This window comes from Hylobates moloch, unplaced genomic scaffold (genome assembly GCF_009828535.3).
Source record: "Hylobates moloch isolate HMO894 unplaced genomic scaffold, HMol_V3 SCAFFOLD_8, whole genome shotgun sequence".
Taxonomy (NCBI): domain Eukaryota; kingdom Metazoa; phylum Chordata; class Mammalia; order Primates; family Hylobatidae; genus Hylobates; species Hylobates moloch.
In genome coordinates this window covers 21,429,422-21,446,917 of record NW_026652283.1, presented here as the reverse complement: position 1 = coordinate 21,446,917, position 17,496 = coordinate 21,429,422, and the positions used below count along the sequence as shown (strand labels likewise).

Here is a 17,496-nt window from a genome sequence, read left to right as displayed (position 1 = left end):
CTATAGGATATAGACTATTTCTATAGAATGTTTCTATAGGATATAGAAGATTTCTATAGAATGTTTCTATAGGATATAGACGATTTCTATAGAATGTTTCTATAGGATATAGAATATTTCTATAGAATGTTTCTATAGGATATAGAATATTTCTATAGAATATTTGAAAAAATGGCACAATGAACTTACAATGAACTTATATATACTGCTCACATTGATTTCCCAGTTATTAACATCCTACTGTATTTGTATTGTACATATGTGTGTGTGTGCATACAAAGTATGTATTGTATTTAAAGTATATATGTATCTTAACATATGTATAATTGGTTGAACTATTTGAAAGTAAGTTTCAGACATTTTGAACTTTTTATATTTATTGCAATGAGTTGTCCAAGTTTTCAAAGCTGGCCAGTTAAAGTGCTGGGCCTGAAACCCTGACAGTCAAATTTGGAGTCTACAGTCTTCTGATTCAGTTAGTGGAAGGTGAGAGAAGTGCTGATAGTGGGTTAGATACGCATAGTCAGCATGAAAGCAGCACCAGAGAGCTAAGGGATGAGGGGTTGGGGGAGAGCAGAGGAATTAAAGATCATAAACAAGGGAGTGGCAAGAGAGGAGAATTTTTATGAGGAGAGATGATTATCAAATGAGGAGTGCCACTAAGACAAAAATCTCCCACTTTGCCTTTTATCTGGGGTGAAAAATATTTATTTTGGACTTGATATCATAGAGTATAAACCTCCAAAGGGCAGAGAGTAGGTTCTGTTTGCTTTGAGTCTAGCACTATATTGCATACAGTCAGATACTTAGACACTTAGTCACTGCTTCTGATGTTAATGGGCACAGATTTCTGAATCACTGAGTTTTCCAGTCATTAGAATTATCCTTAACGTTATATGAACACTACGCCAATCCTCATGAAAGCGTTTTAAATTTATCCCTTTAACTGTCATGAATATAGCCCTCGGGATCTGTAGTACAGGAACGATTACAGAGGATCCATTTTACAACATGAATATACATTAACCCTTGTTCATCATTGCTGAAAAAGCAGTCCCAAAGTGTTATTTAAAAATTATGATTCCTTAAAGATTATGTACACAAGATTATATCAGAGTTATTCATTATGTTTAAGATCAAGAAACTAACTCCATCACTGTAATCAACACTTGACATAGCTATTGTATATCTATAATGTGATTGGAGGACTCAAATCATTCTTGAAAAAAAAAAAAAGTTGAGGGAAGAAAACAAAAGCAATCCTATGGGTTTGCCTAATAATTTACTAATAAAACTAAATACAAATAAGTTAGGACTGCATATTCTATTTTACCTACTTGCCTCTGAAGGCAAGTTTCAATTTTTTTGGGGGGGGTTCTTATTTATTTATTTTTACTTTAAGTTCTGGGATACATGTGCAGAATGTGCAGGTTTGTTACATAGGTATATGTGTGCCATGGTGGTTTGCTGCACCTGTCAACCCATCACCTAAGTTTTAAGCCCTGCATGTATTAGCAATTTATTCTGTTGCTCTCCCTCCCCTCGCCCCCTCTCCGATAGGCCCCTATGTGTGTTTTTCCCCTCCCTGTGTCCATGTGTTCTCATTGTTCAACTCCCACTTGTGAGTGGGAACATGCAGTGTTTGGTTTTCTGTTCCTGTGTTAGTTTGCTGTGGATGATGGCTTCCAGCTTCAACCATGTCCCTGCATGATCCCATTCCTTTTTGTGGCTGCATAGTATTCGATGTGTCACATTTTCTTTATCCAGTCTATCACTGATGGGCATTTGGGTTGGTTCCATGTCTTTGCTATTGTGAATAGTGCTGTAATAAACATATGTGTGCATATATCTTTATAATAGAATGATTTATATTCCTTTGGATATATACCCAGTAATGGGATCGCTGGGTCAAATGGTAGGTCTGCTTCTAGATCCTTGGGGAATTGCCATACTGTCTTCCACAATGGTTGAACTAATTTACGCTCCTACCAACAATGTAAAAGCATTCCTATCTCTCCACAGCCTCACCAGCATCTGCTGTTTCTGACTGACATGAGGTGGTATCTCATTGGGGTTTTGATTTGCATTTCTCTAATGATCAGTGATGAGCTTTTTTTCCATATGTTTGTTGGCTGCATAAAAGTTTCAATTCTTGGCCGGACGCGGTGGCTCACGCTTGTAATCCCAGCACTTTGGGAGGCCAAGGCAGTTGGATCACCTGAGGTCAGGAGTTCAAGACCAGCCTGACCAACATGGTGAAACCCTGCCTCTACTAAAAATATAAAAATTAGCCAGAGGTGGTGGCACATACCTATAATCCCAGTTACTCGGGAGGCTGAGGCAGGAGATTCACTTGAACCTAGGAGGTGGAGGTTGCAGTGAGCCGAGATCGTGCCATTGCACTCCAGCCTGGGCAACAGTACAAGACTCCATCTCAAAAAAAAAAAAAAACAAAACAAAACAAAAAAAACAATGTTCAACAGTTCACTATTTTATGGCAATTGCACACTGAAAAACATTGCAGTCTACGGGGGCATGAATAACTCCCCTTATCTTTAAGAATATTTTATTGTAGTATTCATAGTGTTGGAAGTTTTCATTATGTCACATCTCAGTTTCTTACCCTCTAGCTCAGAGAAAATGAGTTTGAGAAGTGTGACTCAACAATGTGAAGCTACACAAAGAGCCATGTTGAAGTGTGGAAAAAAGAAATCCGAATTATGATTCTCCACTCATCCTTAGACCACTGGCACAGAAAAGATAGACAATATAGCAAATACCACAAAAGCAACACCACTTGTTGCTTATACTTGTAAGGAACTACCTATGAGGGAGGATCCAAAAATGTCGCATAGGAGGCAAGACTAACTTGCAGCTCCCACTGGGAGAGACAAGGCAACATGTGGAGACCCACATTGTAAACTCTTGCTCCAAGAACTACTGCAGGGATATACCAGGAAAGCCGAGAGAACCCACAGACCCTTTGAAGGAGGTGGATTGCTGCTGCAGGACAGCCGAAGAACTGACAGTCCATTTGCTTTCTCAGTAGGGAGGCTTGTAGCCTAGGGCAAGTTCTCAGCCCCCCTCACTGGCTGCCTGGAAATAAATTTGGTGCTGTTGTTGGGGTATGGTCAGAGTGACACTGGCCTTTCAACTGTGTGGAAGCTGGGTGAGGCCTGTGGCTGCCAGCTTTTTCCCACTTCCCTGGCCACCTGTGTGACTGCAGCAAAGGCAGCCATAATCCCCCTGGGAACATAACTCCATTGGCCTGGGAAACACATCCCCAACCTCCACAGCAGCCGCAGCAAGACCCACCGATGGAGAGTCTGAGCTCAGACACGCCTAACCCTGCCCCCACCTGGGGGTCTTTCTCTACCCCACACCCCCAGCCGAAGACAAAGGACATAATCTCTTGGGAGCTCTATGGCCCTACCTACCACCTGACCCTGAGCAAGCTGGTATCCTCCCTCTACTACTGCAGCTGATGGGCTCTTGAGACCGCCACCTCCTGGCTGGAGGCCAACCAACACAGAACCAGCGCACTTAACAAAAACACAACCAAGGACCCTCTCAGAGTCCACTTCACTCCCCTGCTACCTCCACCAGAGGAGGTGCTGGTATCCATGGCTGAGAGACCTAAAGACTGATCACATCACAAGACTCTGCAGACACTCCCCAGTACCAGCCCAGAAACCAGTAGCTCTCATGAGCAGCTAGATTCAGAAGAGAAATAAAAATCACTGCAGTTCAGCTCTCAGGAAGCCCCATCCCTAGGGGAAAGGAGAGAGTACCCAATCGAGAAAGCACCCTGTGAGACAAAAGAGTCTGAACAGCAGCTCTTAAGTCCCAAATCTTCCCTCTGACATAGCCTACCCAAATGAGAAGGAACCAGAAAAACTACCTATGGGGATTGAAATATTAATATATACTAAATATACTAATATTAATTCAAATACTTGTATTTAAATTTAAATTAGTATTTAAACACTAGTATTTAAATTAGTATTAGTAATAATTAGTATTAGTATTTAAGTATTTAAAATACTAACTAGTATTTACATTTAAATACTAATACTAATTTAAATACTAAATATACTAATAAGAAAATATTACCTATTTCTATATTTGACTCAAATACCCTAACTAAGCAACATTAATTCTCTCAAATTTGAGATCAGAAATGTCTGCTCTCAGGAATAAGAAAAATATTTACTTTTTACTTATAAATTTAGCCTACTTTCACTAGCAACAAGTTTCTATGATGACAGCCATTGTAGACGTCTGGAGACAAGGATCTGCAGAAAAATATAACCTGAGAACATGGTCCAAGGGAGGATAGCCTGACAATTGGAAAAATTTAATAATGAAAGATAAACAAAATTTTTTAATCCTGTTATTAAAAAGGCATTTTTATATGCCTATTCCCTGAATGTGTCAGTACTTTGAGATGGAAGTTTGGAACAATAGGAAGAAGTTTTTAGTGAGCTAAAGGTTTGAACTGACTCCTTAAGGTCATTTTGAGATTTGTTTTTTAAGAGTAGGGATTGTTAAAGTAAAACCAAAATGAAAATAGCAGTTCACATTGAAATAGTTCACAGCAGCTAAACCAAGAGATAAGTAGTGCATTGAATTGGGGTCAGATTAGATTACATAATGACTTTGTTCCTTTGCTAATAATAAGGACTTAAAAATAATCCTTGATAATTGACATGGTACATCAGTCAGTTGTTGTCAGTAAGCAAAACATACATGGAAGTAGCTCTTGGGGCCAGGCACGGTGGCTCACGCTTGTAATCCCAGCACTTTGGGAAGCCGAGGCCGGCAGATCACAAGGTCAGGAGATCGAGACCATCCTGGCTAACAAGGTGAAACCCCGTCTCTACTAAAAATACAAAAAATTAGCCGGGCGTGGTGGCGGGCGCCTGTAGTCCCAGCTACTTGGAGAGGCTGAGGCAAGAGAATGGCGTGAACCCGGGAGGCGGAGCTTGCAGTGAGCTGAGATCGCGCCACCGCACTCCAGCCTGGGAGATACAGCGAGACTCCGTCTCAAGAAAGAAGAAAAGACAAGACAAGAAAAGAAGGAAGGAAGTAGCTCTTGTCTTTTGTATTCAAAGCTAAGAATGAATTTTGGCACTGGGTAATACTGCGAGTCAGCTTTCTGAACAGCATTTTCACCGGCTGGATCATAGAGTGGAATATGCATGTGCTCTTGAAAAGACAGTCCCATTAGTATTCTTACCCCAGAACACCTAACTTTGGGCTATAACTGCACAGGAGAAGGGTGTAGAGAAAGGAGGAGGAGGAGAGATAGGGCAAAAGTTTCAAAGAACCAGCCAGTGCCTTGACACAGAACTTTGTACATGGTAAAATAAAAGACCAAATTTAATTGAGGACCTACTAAGAGAGTATAATAAGGAGATCTATTGCCCAAAAATTATTGCCAGCTTTTGTTTTCTGTTTTAAACACAACTATAAAACAAGATACTGAGTTGTCAAGCTTTCTCTCTCAGTATCCATATACAGAAATAATGAAAGAGAATGGGAATTCCAAAGGGTTGCCCTTCCCATGATTAAAATATATTTTTCCATTATTTCTCAATATCTGTGCTCCAATTAAGTTTGTATCAAGAAGGAAGGTCCTCCTAGAACCTTCCACTTAATCTCCAATTACCTGTTAGCTATAGATGTTTTACTTGTTAATAATGGTTTAGTATTTAAAGATGATGCTTTCTTGCATTAACTGAAGAGAGCTTAAAAGCATAGCAATACTATGAGAATTTCTCTAAAACCTAGGGGAGGGAAAAGGAGAAAAGCTACTACAGTCATTGTTCTCTCCAAATGTCTTGTCTATTGAAAGCAGTATGATAGAAGAAGTAGAGAAGAAAGGGGAAGGGGAAAGATAGGGCAAAAATTTCAAAGAACCAGCCAGTGCTCTGAGACAGGTTTTTTTTGCTCATGGTTAAAAAAAACCACAACACTTCACTAATGAGCTGATAGGTTATTTTTTAGTTATTTTCTTTTGATCTAAATAACATTATTTTTCTTATTAGGATTTAATTGATTAAGCATGAAGATATTAGCAAGTTACTTGTTTTAATTACGTATTAAGTAGCTTGATCATTTTCAGAGTGACAAGCTGTAGTGTTCACTCATCTGTGAAAAAAAATTACATTATAGTGTTCAAACTACTTAAATGGGAGTGGTGAATATTATTTAAATATTTTGTGTAGAGGAAAAATATTTAACTACAAAATAATAATCTGCTATTATATAAAGTTTAATCTCCTGTAATGGAATCACTTGTAATAGAATAGGCAAATAATTCTCCATGTCACCCCAGCTGAAGAAGAGGTAAAAATATGACCTAACCCTGTCTAATGAGATGGCCACTTCTGGGACTCTGATACTTGACCAAAAACAGAAGAAACCATTGGATATAATTCATTCATCTCAAAAGGGCATCAAGACCAGACTGTTCCTGAGGTTCTTATATGCTCGTACCTTTTAGGAGTTCATCCCCAAAAAAGATGTCAGGCCACCAGGAAGCTACGGCCATTACTAGAGTAAACAGATATAGACTGTCCCTCAGAAAAAAACGTGGTTTCACTGAAGCCACAGGAGTCTGCTGCATTCCTGTATAGGAACATTTGGAAAATGCAGAGAAGGGAACATCCCCGTGGGAAACCCTCAGTAAAGAAGAAGAGCCCCAGACTCCCATCCTTCAGTAGGACAATTCTGGGATGCATTCTGTTTGCTTCTCTGAAATGCTAGCCAGATAAAGCCACAAATGCCTACATCAGCAACCACAATATTACATCCTTACATTTGTTATTCCTCCTTCTCTGGCTCACTCTAACCATTCTCTCACTCTTGCCTCCTGGGAGCACCTCCATAACTAACTATCCTGTCTCAGACTCTGCTTTGAGTGAAAACCAAACTGAAACGTCTCTATATTTTGTTTAATTATCACAACAGTTTTGTGGGGTGGTATTATTTTCCACATTGTAGAGGCTGAGAGGTTAATTTTTCCATTCAATTAGTGAAATAGAGGGGGCTTGAACTCTAATCTTTCTGATTCTAAAACCCATGTTCTAACCATTATGCAAAACTATCCAAACACTACCAGATGAATGACAATAAGAGTTGGACATATTACTATATAAATGATATTTAATGTGTTTTGTTTACTACTTATACATGTTCCTTTGGGTGACGGCACAAAAAAAAATTCACCAATCATTTCATTTCACTAAATGAAAGGACAAAGCCATGACTAAGAAGGAGGTTAATCAGATGCTCAGCTTTTACTCCTCTTTCAATTAAAATCTGTTTTCAAATTGCCTCTGAAGACATATCATAGTGTTTTTTTGTTGTTGTTATTGTGTATTACAGCAGACAATTGTTGTTTTTGTCTTTCCAGCTTCCATTCTACCTTCTTTCAGTGAATACACACCAATTTTCTTTGGAAAATTCTGTTCCATTTTCCATACATGAGCTTTAAGTGGCATGGATCCAAAGCCTGGCCAGTGACAGCTAAGAGATTCAGTTTCAGAGGTTTGGGGTTTTGTTGTTGTTTTCTTTTCTTTTTTTTTTTTTTTTTTTTGAACCATTAGTAAAGACTGGAACAGCTGAGGGCCACAAAGAAGGGCAGATCTGACTGCAAATAAAATTAATATGAGGGAAAAGATGATGGAGACGGAGGTAAACTTTTTCAATTCTAGATTGAGATAAGCAACTTCATACTTTTTTTTCTAAATTCAGTTTAATTGGACTTTTGTTGCTTATAACTCTTTTCCATTTTATTCTCCATGACCAGTCTTCTAAAATCTCAGGCTAAATATGATTTTTAAAATCACCTGGTAAAGCCACCTAGGTAAAATTTGGATGCTCAGTTCTCGTTCCAGTGTCTGCCTTCCAGTAACAAGGAGTTCACAACCTCTAAACAAAGATTATCCTTAAGGTGCTTGAGAGTTTTAAAAATCCTAGTGAAATCTTTGAGTGTCAAGCCATGAAAGGAACAAACAAAAATAATATATACTAAATCTCTTAATTATAGAGTACATTAATACAGGTTGTTTTATACCATGTTGGCCAGGTGAGCCTTACTGGGAAGATGAGATTTAAAGGAAGACTTTAAAAAGGGCTAGGGAACTAGCCAGGAAGATACCTAGAGAATTGAGTTACTTCATACACAGAGAGCAGCTAGAGCAAATGCCTAAGTTGAGTATGTACCTGGCATGTTCTAGGAATTGCCAGGAGACCACCATGGCTGGAACTGAATGAACCAGGACGAGTAGTAGGAGATGAGGCCCAAGAGCTAGAGGACGGCTGTATATTATGCAAATGTAAAAGTCATGTATTAATTAGCTATTGCCATATAACAAATGATCCCACACTTTAGCAGCTTTCTTTTTTTAATATAATGTCAACTTTAGATTCAGGGGTACATGTGCAAATTTATTGCATGGGTAGATTTCACAATGCTGAGGCTTTGGGTGAGAATGATCTCATCACCCAGGTAGTGAGCATAGTACCCAATAGGTAGTTCTTCAGCCCTTGCCCCCTCCCCCTCTCCCCACTCTAGTGGTCCCCGGTGTCCATTGTTGCCATCTTTATGTCCATATGTCCCTAATGTTTAGCTCCCATTTATAAGTGAGAACATGCTGTATTTGGTTTTCTCTTCCATCTTCACTTAGGATGATGGCCTCCAGCTACATTCATATTACTGCAAAGGACATGATTTTATTCCTTTTTATGCCTTTTAGAAACCTTAAATAGTAGCAAGCATTTATTATCTCACACAATTCCTACGGTTTCAGAATTTGGAAGGGGCTTACTGGTGGTTCTAGCTCAGGGTATCCCATGAGGATGCAGCTGTAATATTGACTGTGGGGGAAGTTATTTGGAGATTTGACTGGGGCTGGAGGATCTCCTTCTAGGATAGTTCATTCACATGGTTCTTGTCAGAGGGCCTCAGTTCCTTGCTATTTGGACAGGTCCATGGGGCTGCTTGAGTATTCTCACAAAATGTACATGGTTTTCTCTGAAAAACTGATCCAAGAAAAAGAGGCCAATGATATAACGTACTTTGCAATCCAGCCTCAGAAGGCACACATTATCATTTCTTCAACATCCAATTATTTACATAGGTAAGGGCCATTCAATGTGCAAGGAAATTACATATCAGGTTCCAGGGGTCTGGGATCACTGAAGACCATATTAGAAACTGGCTACCCCAGGTCATAATAGTTAGGAATATGGGTTTTACTATGAGAAAAATGGGGAGTTTTTACAAGGTTTTACATAGAACAGTGATGCAAACTTACTTTTATTTTAAAAGAATTACTCTGGCTGCTCTTTTTGTTTTGCTTTGTTTCGTTTTTGGAGCATAATTTTATTGCTTGTATTATTTTTAAGCAGTAGAATTTGACTATGTCAAAGAAACTGAAGCATGGGAATTACACAGTTCATTGCTTAGAAAAGTGTTGAACCAATACTGTCATTATCCCACACAGATAAAGAAGAAAAAACCAGGAGGATAATCCTGCTTTCCAAGGCAACAGGAAATGGTCATTTCTAACATTTGGGTTGGGTTTTCCATAATGGCTACTCCTATTGAAATTAATTATAACAACTTATTGAGCATTTACTGAATTTGTAGGTACTAGATTGAAAAGAAAAAAAAATAAGATCCTTGTTCTTAAATATATATATATATATATATATATTTACACACACACACACATATATATATATATATATACGTATGTGTGTGTGTGTGTGTGTATATATATATGGCTGGGGTCAGTGGCTCATACCCGCAATCTCAGCACTTTGGGAGGTTGAGGCAGGAGGATCACTTGAAGCCAGGAGTTCCAAACCAGTCTGGGCAACATGGTGAAACTCCGTCTCTACCAAAAATACAAAAAATTAGCCAGGTGTTGTGGTGCACACCTGTAGTCTTAGCTACTTGGGAAGCTGAGGTGGGAGGACTGCTTGAGCCTGGGAGGTTCAGGCTGCAGTGAGCTGAGACTGTGCCACTGCACTCCAGCCTGGGCTACAGAGTGAGACTCTGTCTCAAACAAAAACAAAACACATAAAATTATAATATATAACATAACTGTGTAACCAATATGCAAAATTAAACAAAGAAATGAAAACATAAGAAAGTGTTAAGTGATACAGTAAGTACAATTGAGGGAGGCAGTTGGAGGTGAGCGGCTGCATTGGGTTCAAAGTGTTCAATGGTATGGAATGAAGCTCTCAGCAGCCCTTGCTAGACCCAGACTTCTCCTCGCCACAGTCTTCTCTTGGGGCACTGCATCCTGGGTCCACATTTCTCCATCTACTAGGGTCCTGGATGCTATTTTGGGGGGCTAGCGTTTAGGAAACAGGGCAGTAGCATGAGACATATTAGAAAGCCAACTAATCGCGGTAAATGATGATAGTAATCTGGTGGTAGCAGTAGAAAGAAGAGGTTAGATCATGGATATTTTTGAAGGTTGAGCACAGAATTTCATTTTATGTGGGGTCTGAAAGACTTAAAGGAATCAAAGACGAAGTTTTGATGAAGCAATGGGAAAGATGGAGCTGCCATCAGCTGAGAAGCAGTTAGTAAAGCACTTCGGTGGGGCAGGAGGAAGGCAAGTCGAGGAGTTCAGTCTTAGAAAACTGAATGTGATGTGTCTGATAGATGTTTGACCACAGTAGTCTAGAATTTGAGAGAGAGGTTTTTTCCACAGCACTATAAATACATGTGTATATAATATTTCAAGCCATGGGGCTGAATAAGATCACCAAGAGAGTGACTGTGGAACAAAAAGAAAGGAGGTCCAAGGGCTAAGCCATGGGGCTCCCCAGCATGAAAACATGAAGGAGAAGAGAAAGAACCAAAACGGAAACCCAGAAAGAGCTTTCAGTAAAGTAGGAAGAAATCAAGAAAGTGTGGTGCCTGGAATAGGGGTGAAGAAAATATATCAAGGAATATGGGTGATTCAAATGCCATTGATAGGCTAAGATTAAAGCAGAGGTTTGATCATGATACATGGTGATCCAGGTGAGCTTCAGGAGAGCAGGTCTGCTGGAGAAATGTGGGCAAAGGCCTGATTGAAGTGGGTTAAAGAGAGAATACGGAGGGACAAATTGGAGATCTGACTATGGATAACTTTTTCAAGCAGTTTGCTGCAAATAGAAGCAACAAAATGGGGCAGCAAGCTGGTGGGAAAAGATAGATCAAGAGAAAGTTTTTTACTTTGAGAGAAGTAACATCATTTTTGTGTGATGATACAGTGGAGAAGATGGATAACATAATATAGAAAGGGAGAATTTCTCAAGGAATCCAGTGAGAGAAGATGAGTTCTAGCACACAGCAGAGGGGTTGACTTGAGATAGGGACATGGATGGTCCACCTATTACCATGACCTCCTACTCAGCAGGAGGTCAAAGTGTACAGGGGCAGGTGCAGCAGATGGATTGAAGTGGTGATGATAATCTCTGTAGATTCTCCTGTGAATGTTCCAATTTTCTTATTGGGATTTGAAAAGAGAAAAGTATTTTAAATCCTTATCAAGGGCGTGGGAGAATGAATTTTTAAAAACATCTAGTATGATTGCCTTGCAGAATTAAGGGCCCACTTCTAATTTAAAGTCTGTGTGGCTGTGAGTTTTTCTCCAGACAGTTTTAGCTTCAGGGCTGCAGACATAGAGTAGGCAGAGAGTTGGATTTAACCAGGATTGTGGATCTGCCAAGTGAGTGAGACAATGAGGCAGAAGCATGGGAATGGAGGGTATTTTCAAGGGAGTGACTACAATGATTAACCATAAAATTTAATCTGGAAGAATGTGAGGTCAATAAAAGGAAGGTAAAATCAAAAGATCAGAGGTCCTATTAGGGCCAAGGGACTGTTGAGGCCCTAATACTAGAGAGAGTAGACTGAAAAGGTAAGACACAGCGGTCACAGAGTAGAATGTTTGAAATATCGGTTATGAAGGGGTCCAGGGTATGACCACGAAATAGTACCTAATAAGGTGAAAGACAAGATCTTTGGAAGAGGGATAGTTAAGGAACCGAAGGCCAAAGTGTAGAAAGATCATATGTATGTCCGTTGAAATCTAGCATAAGTAAGGCAGGGATATTATTAGAGAGACTGAACTTGAGTCTTCTATCACCAAGAAATCAAAGGAAATATCCCAGGAATCCATAACTGACAGCAACGATGAGGGGAAGGGTTGACATCATGTGATAGCCTAAGATTCGTGGTTGGTTGTTTTTAGGAAGGAGGCAGAGAGAAAGGTCTGAAAGCAGCAATGAGGACACAGGACAACATCTACCCCACCTTCAGGTCTTTGGTATAGAGCTGGGAGGAAAAGCAGCCACCATTAGAGAGGCTGTTGGGAAAATGTGACCTTAGGGAGGAGTCAACTTCTCCTTAGAGCAAAAAGGTGAAAGAGGATGAGGCTATCAGGAATTTTGCCTTCAACAGACTCTGAATTCAGACAGCACAGTGGATGAGTCTTAGGACTTGGGTAGGAGTGAACTAAATAAGGCAGTGGTTTTTCACCGGGACCACAAACATCAACATCACTTGGGAACATGTCAGAAAAAATTCACATCCTCAGGCCTGACTTCATGCCTACAGAATGAGAAACGAATTCCGGCCCAGCAACCTGTTTTTTAACAAACCCTTCAGGTGATTCCGATAAACACTAAAGCCTGAGAACCACTGAGCTAGGGACAGATGCTCTTGGGACTTAAAGGATAAGAGAGGAGGGTGACCTGGGAGGTTTTGTGGTAGCTGACATAATCATGGAGAGAGGACATATGAGATTATTCCTGGATTCCAAGCAGATAGTTGGGACAAGTCCATGAGTGTAGGGGAAAGGAAGAGAACAGGGAAGAATAGGTTTCTGGGAGTCTGTCTTCACCCTTGAAGGCCTAGAGAGTCATAGTCCTCCCCTCTTTTCTTAAAGGGTTTCTATTTGTGCATATTCTCACCACGCTGAGCTTACCCGCTCCAGTATCTCTCTCTTCCTTCTTTCCATTTTTCTTGATCAATGATTTTGTTGTTGTTGTTGTTATCAGTAACAGAAAGCCATTGTAAGCAGCTTCAATGAATAAAGGAGATGTATGCTACGGGCATAAAGACCCTGAGGTAGAAAGCCCAGTGGTATCCATGTGTGCATATGTGTGTGTGTGCATGTGTGTGTGTGTGCCTGTGTGCGTGTGTGTGCATGTGTGCGTGTGTGCATGTGTGTGCATGTGTGTGTATGCATGTGCGTGTGCATGTGTGTGCATGTGTGCGTGTGTGTATGCACGTGTGTGTGCATGTGTGTGTGCATGCGTGCGTGTGTGCACATGCATGGGTGCGTGTGTGTGCATGTGTGCGTGCGTGTGTGTGTGAGACAGAGAGAAGAAGAGAGACTACATGGCTTCCACTACATACTCTTTTTTCTCTCTGGGCATCCTCACACTGTGCTTTCCTATGCTCATGCTTGACTGATAACACTCTCCTGAGCTAATGAACATTCCTGCATCCGAGTTGCAGATTGCCAGGACAGCCTGGGTTAGATGAGTACCTGATCAGCTACGGCTTGAGATGTGGTGTCAAAAAATGCAGACATGGCTGCTAGGGGCCACAGTGTGAGCAGGGTTAGGAGGGGTCATTTGCCAAAGGAGTGTGGCAGGCTGGGCAGCCACTTGAAACATGCTTACAACTGACACTTTCGTCTAAATTAAGGAGTTAACATAATTTAGGTGGATAAATACCTGGTAACTTTTTTTTCAAATGGTAAGTGGGATAGCACTTCGGCTAAGCATTGCTTTTCTAATAGTTTTAAACACTGATTTAATAATTTGGGAGAGAAAAGTTCCTTTTTGTAAGATAAAAGGTACCATTTATCTGAAATTGTAACATACATATTTAATAGACTAAAGTATTTTCTCTCATTGACTTAAATAAGCTAGGCCTATCATTCTGGGTATTTATAAGGCTGGTGCGTGTGCATGCATGCACAGGCATATATATTACATTGTTATATGTGCGCTTCACCAACTTTATCTGCATGTTGTAGAACTTCTGCAAGGTAGATTAGAGTGTATTTCATACTTCCAGCATTATCACACAGACACCTTTCCCCAGGAAATCCTCCAAAAATGAATTTTAATTAAGTAAGCCTTTCTTCTTCTCAGGCTCCCAAAATATTTAATTAAATCAAATTTTCTGAATTTCAGAAACACTTTTTATTCTTTTACCAATTATTTCTGAGTATATTTTACAAAAATTCCTTTACAAATATTTCTGAGACAAAAGAAAGGCATGGAGGCCCAGTATAGCTGAAGAAAAATGATAAAGCAGACTCAAAACATGATATGAAAACTAAGCTTAGAAGTGAATCTCTATATGATCAATTGCCTACATCTAATGTTTAAGATCTTTTTTCCTTCCTGGTCTCTCCCTCTCTGTGTTCTCACTGGGTCTGTCCAAATGAGATACTCCCTTTTTTTTTTTTTTCCCTGATTCACTTTCATTACTTGTGATGATATTTCCTCTTTTATGTGTCTGGAAAATATTTGAACAGCATTTGTAATGTGAGGCATGCTCATGTTTTTCCAGGTGAAATGTCTGAGACAACAGTCCAATATGTTTATGCAGAACAGATATTGGATGTTTCACAGATTTTTTAAAATACAAATGTACTGCCCTCATTTTTTATCTTAACATCCTTTTCATGAGCTATTTGAAGAAAATAAAAACAGAAATAAAAGCTTCAAAACAACAGTCTAGTCGTGTGGTGGATTTTTTTTTTTCAAATTGATCGTGTGTCATTGCCTTGATGAGGCTAGACAGAGTGAAGTGCATAGGTGTTTCTGATATTTTTATAATGTTCTGGATTTGGATAACATTTCTGTATCCTATTTATTGGGAAAATACTTGGCCTCAGGTTATTTAAGTTATTTTTTGTGATAGTATTACTAAAGGGGGTAAAATTCCATGGGGAATTTCTTTATTCATGGTCATTTTCATTTTCAGTATATTTCCATTTTATTTGTTGTTCTCTCCTAGAGGGGCAGTGAGGTGAAGAATTTATTCTGATTTGCAAAGACCTGAATTTTTCTATCATTTATGCAAATAGATGAGGTTGAAGGCAAGCCCTTTGGATCAATCATGCTTTACAAACACAAACTTTGAGAATCTAATGCTAAAACAAAGGCTTGCTATTTGAAAGTTTTAAGTGACTGTATTTCTTGGTAACCCTCTCTTCACACACCTACACACAAACTAACACAATGAGTTTCCTTTCAGACTTTGCCATCATTATAGATACATCACTTGTATTGTCTGTCCATTCTGGACATGGCAGACGTGATACTACATGAAGTCAAAATCAATTAAGGCTTATTGTGCTGTCAGTTGATATTTTCTTTATGCAAGATTTGTTTAAAACCACAATGCCAGGAATGAATGTTGAATTAAATGTGTATATTTTGCATAATCACACTATTTGCCACTAACATAAGCTCTTCATACAGAAAGAATTCACAGGATGTAAGTCTCCAATGCACTGAAATGTATCTACAGGAAGAGGGACAAATTTACAAACGAGGAGAGAAAGAGAGAGAGAGAAAGAATAGGTATCAAGTTTTGAGTGTAAATATTTTACAATAATGCTTTACATAGGATAAAGATATTATAAATCCGGGTGGTATCATTGTAGCAGAAAAACAAAAACAAAAATGAAAAGCAGAAATAGGCAGAGATAGACAGAAACCCAGTGGATAGAATATTTCATTCCCTCAGAGGCTTAGAGAGAGGGGTAAGGGAGAAGTAGACATAAAGAATTATGACAGGGAGGATGTGAAAAAGAGAGGGAGCCTCCATTTCACGAATGGGAGGGAGGGGTTCTTCCCTGCTCTTCCAGATCTTCAGAAAATTGAGAAGAGAAAGGAAACCAGATGGCCCTTTCCCTCACTCTCCGCATCCATCACCAAATCCCATCAGATCCATTGCAGAATACTGTTCATGGCTGCCCCCTCTGCCCCATCTTGTGCCCACAATGCCAGTCCTCCCTGGCCCGGGGTAGCTCTCCACCAACTCATCGCCTCCACCCTGGATTCCTGCAGGTACCTCCCAGCTAGGCTATCGGTCCTACCACCCCAGTCTGTTCTGCACCTAGAAGCACCACTCGTTTTCCAAAAACAACATCTAATCTTGCCATCTCCATCTTTTGTCTTCAGAGTAATATTCACACGCCTTATCCTAGCTTAGAAAACTCTTTCCATTTTTTCCATGCCCACCTCTCCAGCCTCCTTCTTCTGTTGCAGTGAGGGGAGGCAGGAAAGTTATATCTTTATCCATAGTTCTGATACTAGTTGCATCTCCTGGATCACACCACACTTTCCTCAAATTTCTGTACCTACCTAGTCACTGCTTCTACAGCCCAGCACAGTCTCCCTGACTTCCCCTCCACCTTCTACCCCGAGGTGTCACTTAGTTCAGACAACTCCCTGAAGTCCTAGTCCCCAGATGCACTTTAACTTGTCAGAGGAAGAAGAGGATCCACTGAAGAACTTCTTATGGGCAGACTAAAAATGGAAGTATGTTGAAGTCCACCCCTACATGTAGACATTCTCCTTGTCTGGCTCACTCTTTTCCTCTTTTGAATCAATTGCATTTACAGAAGAAGGCATTTGAGTAGACCTCAACCCATGGGGGGATAAGCATCCAGGTGGCTTTCTGCCATTGCCCCCACCAGACACCAGCCAGTTGCCCAGGGTTCAGTCAGCATTTCCTGATGACTTGGAGCAGTTTACCCCATGGAGCGTCTCAGGGACTAAGAGCACAGACCTCCACCCTCAGCCTGACAACCTGTCTCCGTGTTGAAAAACAGTTCAAGGTAGCACTTGAGACCAAACGTGTCATTTTCCTTGTCAAAATGAAAGCTGTAAATTTTAAACCTAATGCTTAATGTATCCAGATATTGAACACAGGGACTTTTATCCTCAGCTTAATGGTCTGTCTAAAAACATCAAAAAAGATTACTTAAAAACTCTGGGCCTCAGAGGTCCTATAAAATTACATGAAGCACCACCGCCCCCCACCACCGTCTCCTCCAAGTTTTAAAAAATGTATTGAAAAACACTTGTGCAATAGATGAACTCCTTTTTTCTTAGCCTCAGATGTTAAGATGATGTACTTGATTGCTGGGGGGTGGTTAAGAAAAGCAATAGGATAAGATGAAATTTTATTAGATTACAATCTAAAATTTTAATAGCATTCATGCTCCTGGGAAAGATGGCTAACTTTATTCAGCATATTCTTGAACAGGAAAACGTAAACGTATGGCTTTCTCTCTCTAATATCATGCAACAATAAAGAAGAGCAGCATTTTTTAATTTTTTAAAAAATATCAGATATTCGTAGAGACCTGATTGGAATGGAAAAATGGAAGAAGGCACATGAAAGAAGTAGAAAGATAGATGCAATTATTTTCTCCAATA

The 17,496-nt window shown here is 39.8% G+C and overlaps 1 long non-coding RNA gene across 1 annotated transcript in view; it reads right to left on the bottom strand.

The window, feature by feature from the left end:
• LOC131384127 (uncharacterized) overlaps nucleotides 1-17,496 on the bottom strand; it is a 36,279-nt gene that overhangs the window by 17,984 nt on the left and 799 nt on the right. The window lies entirely within an intron of this gene.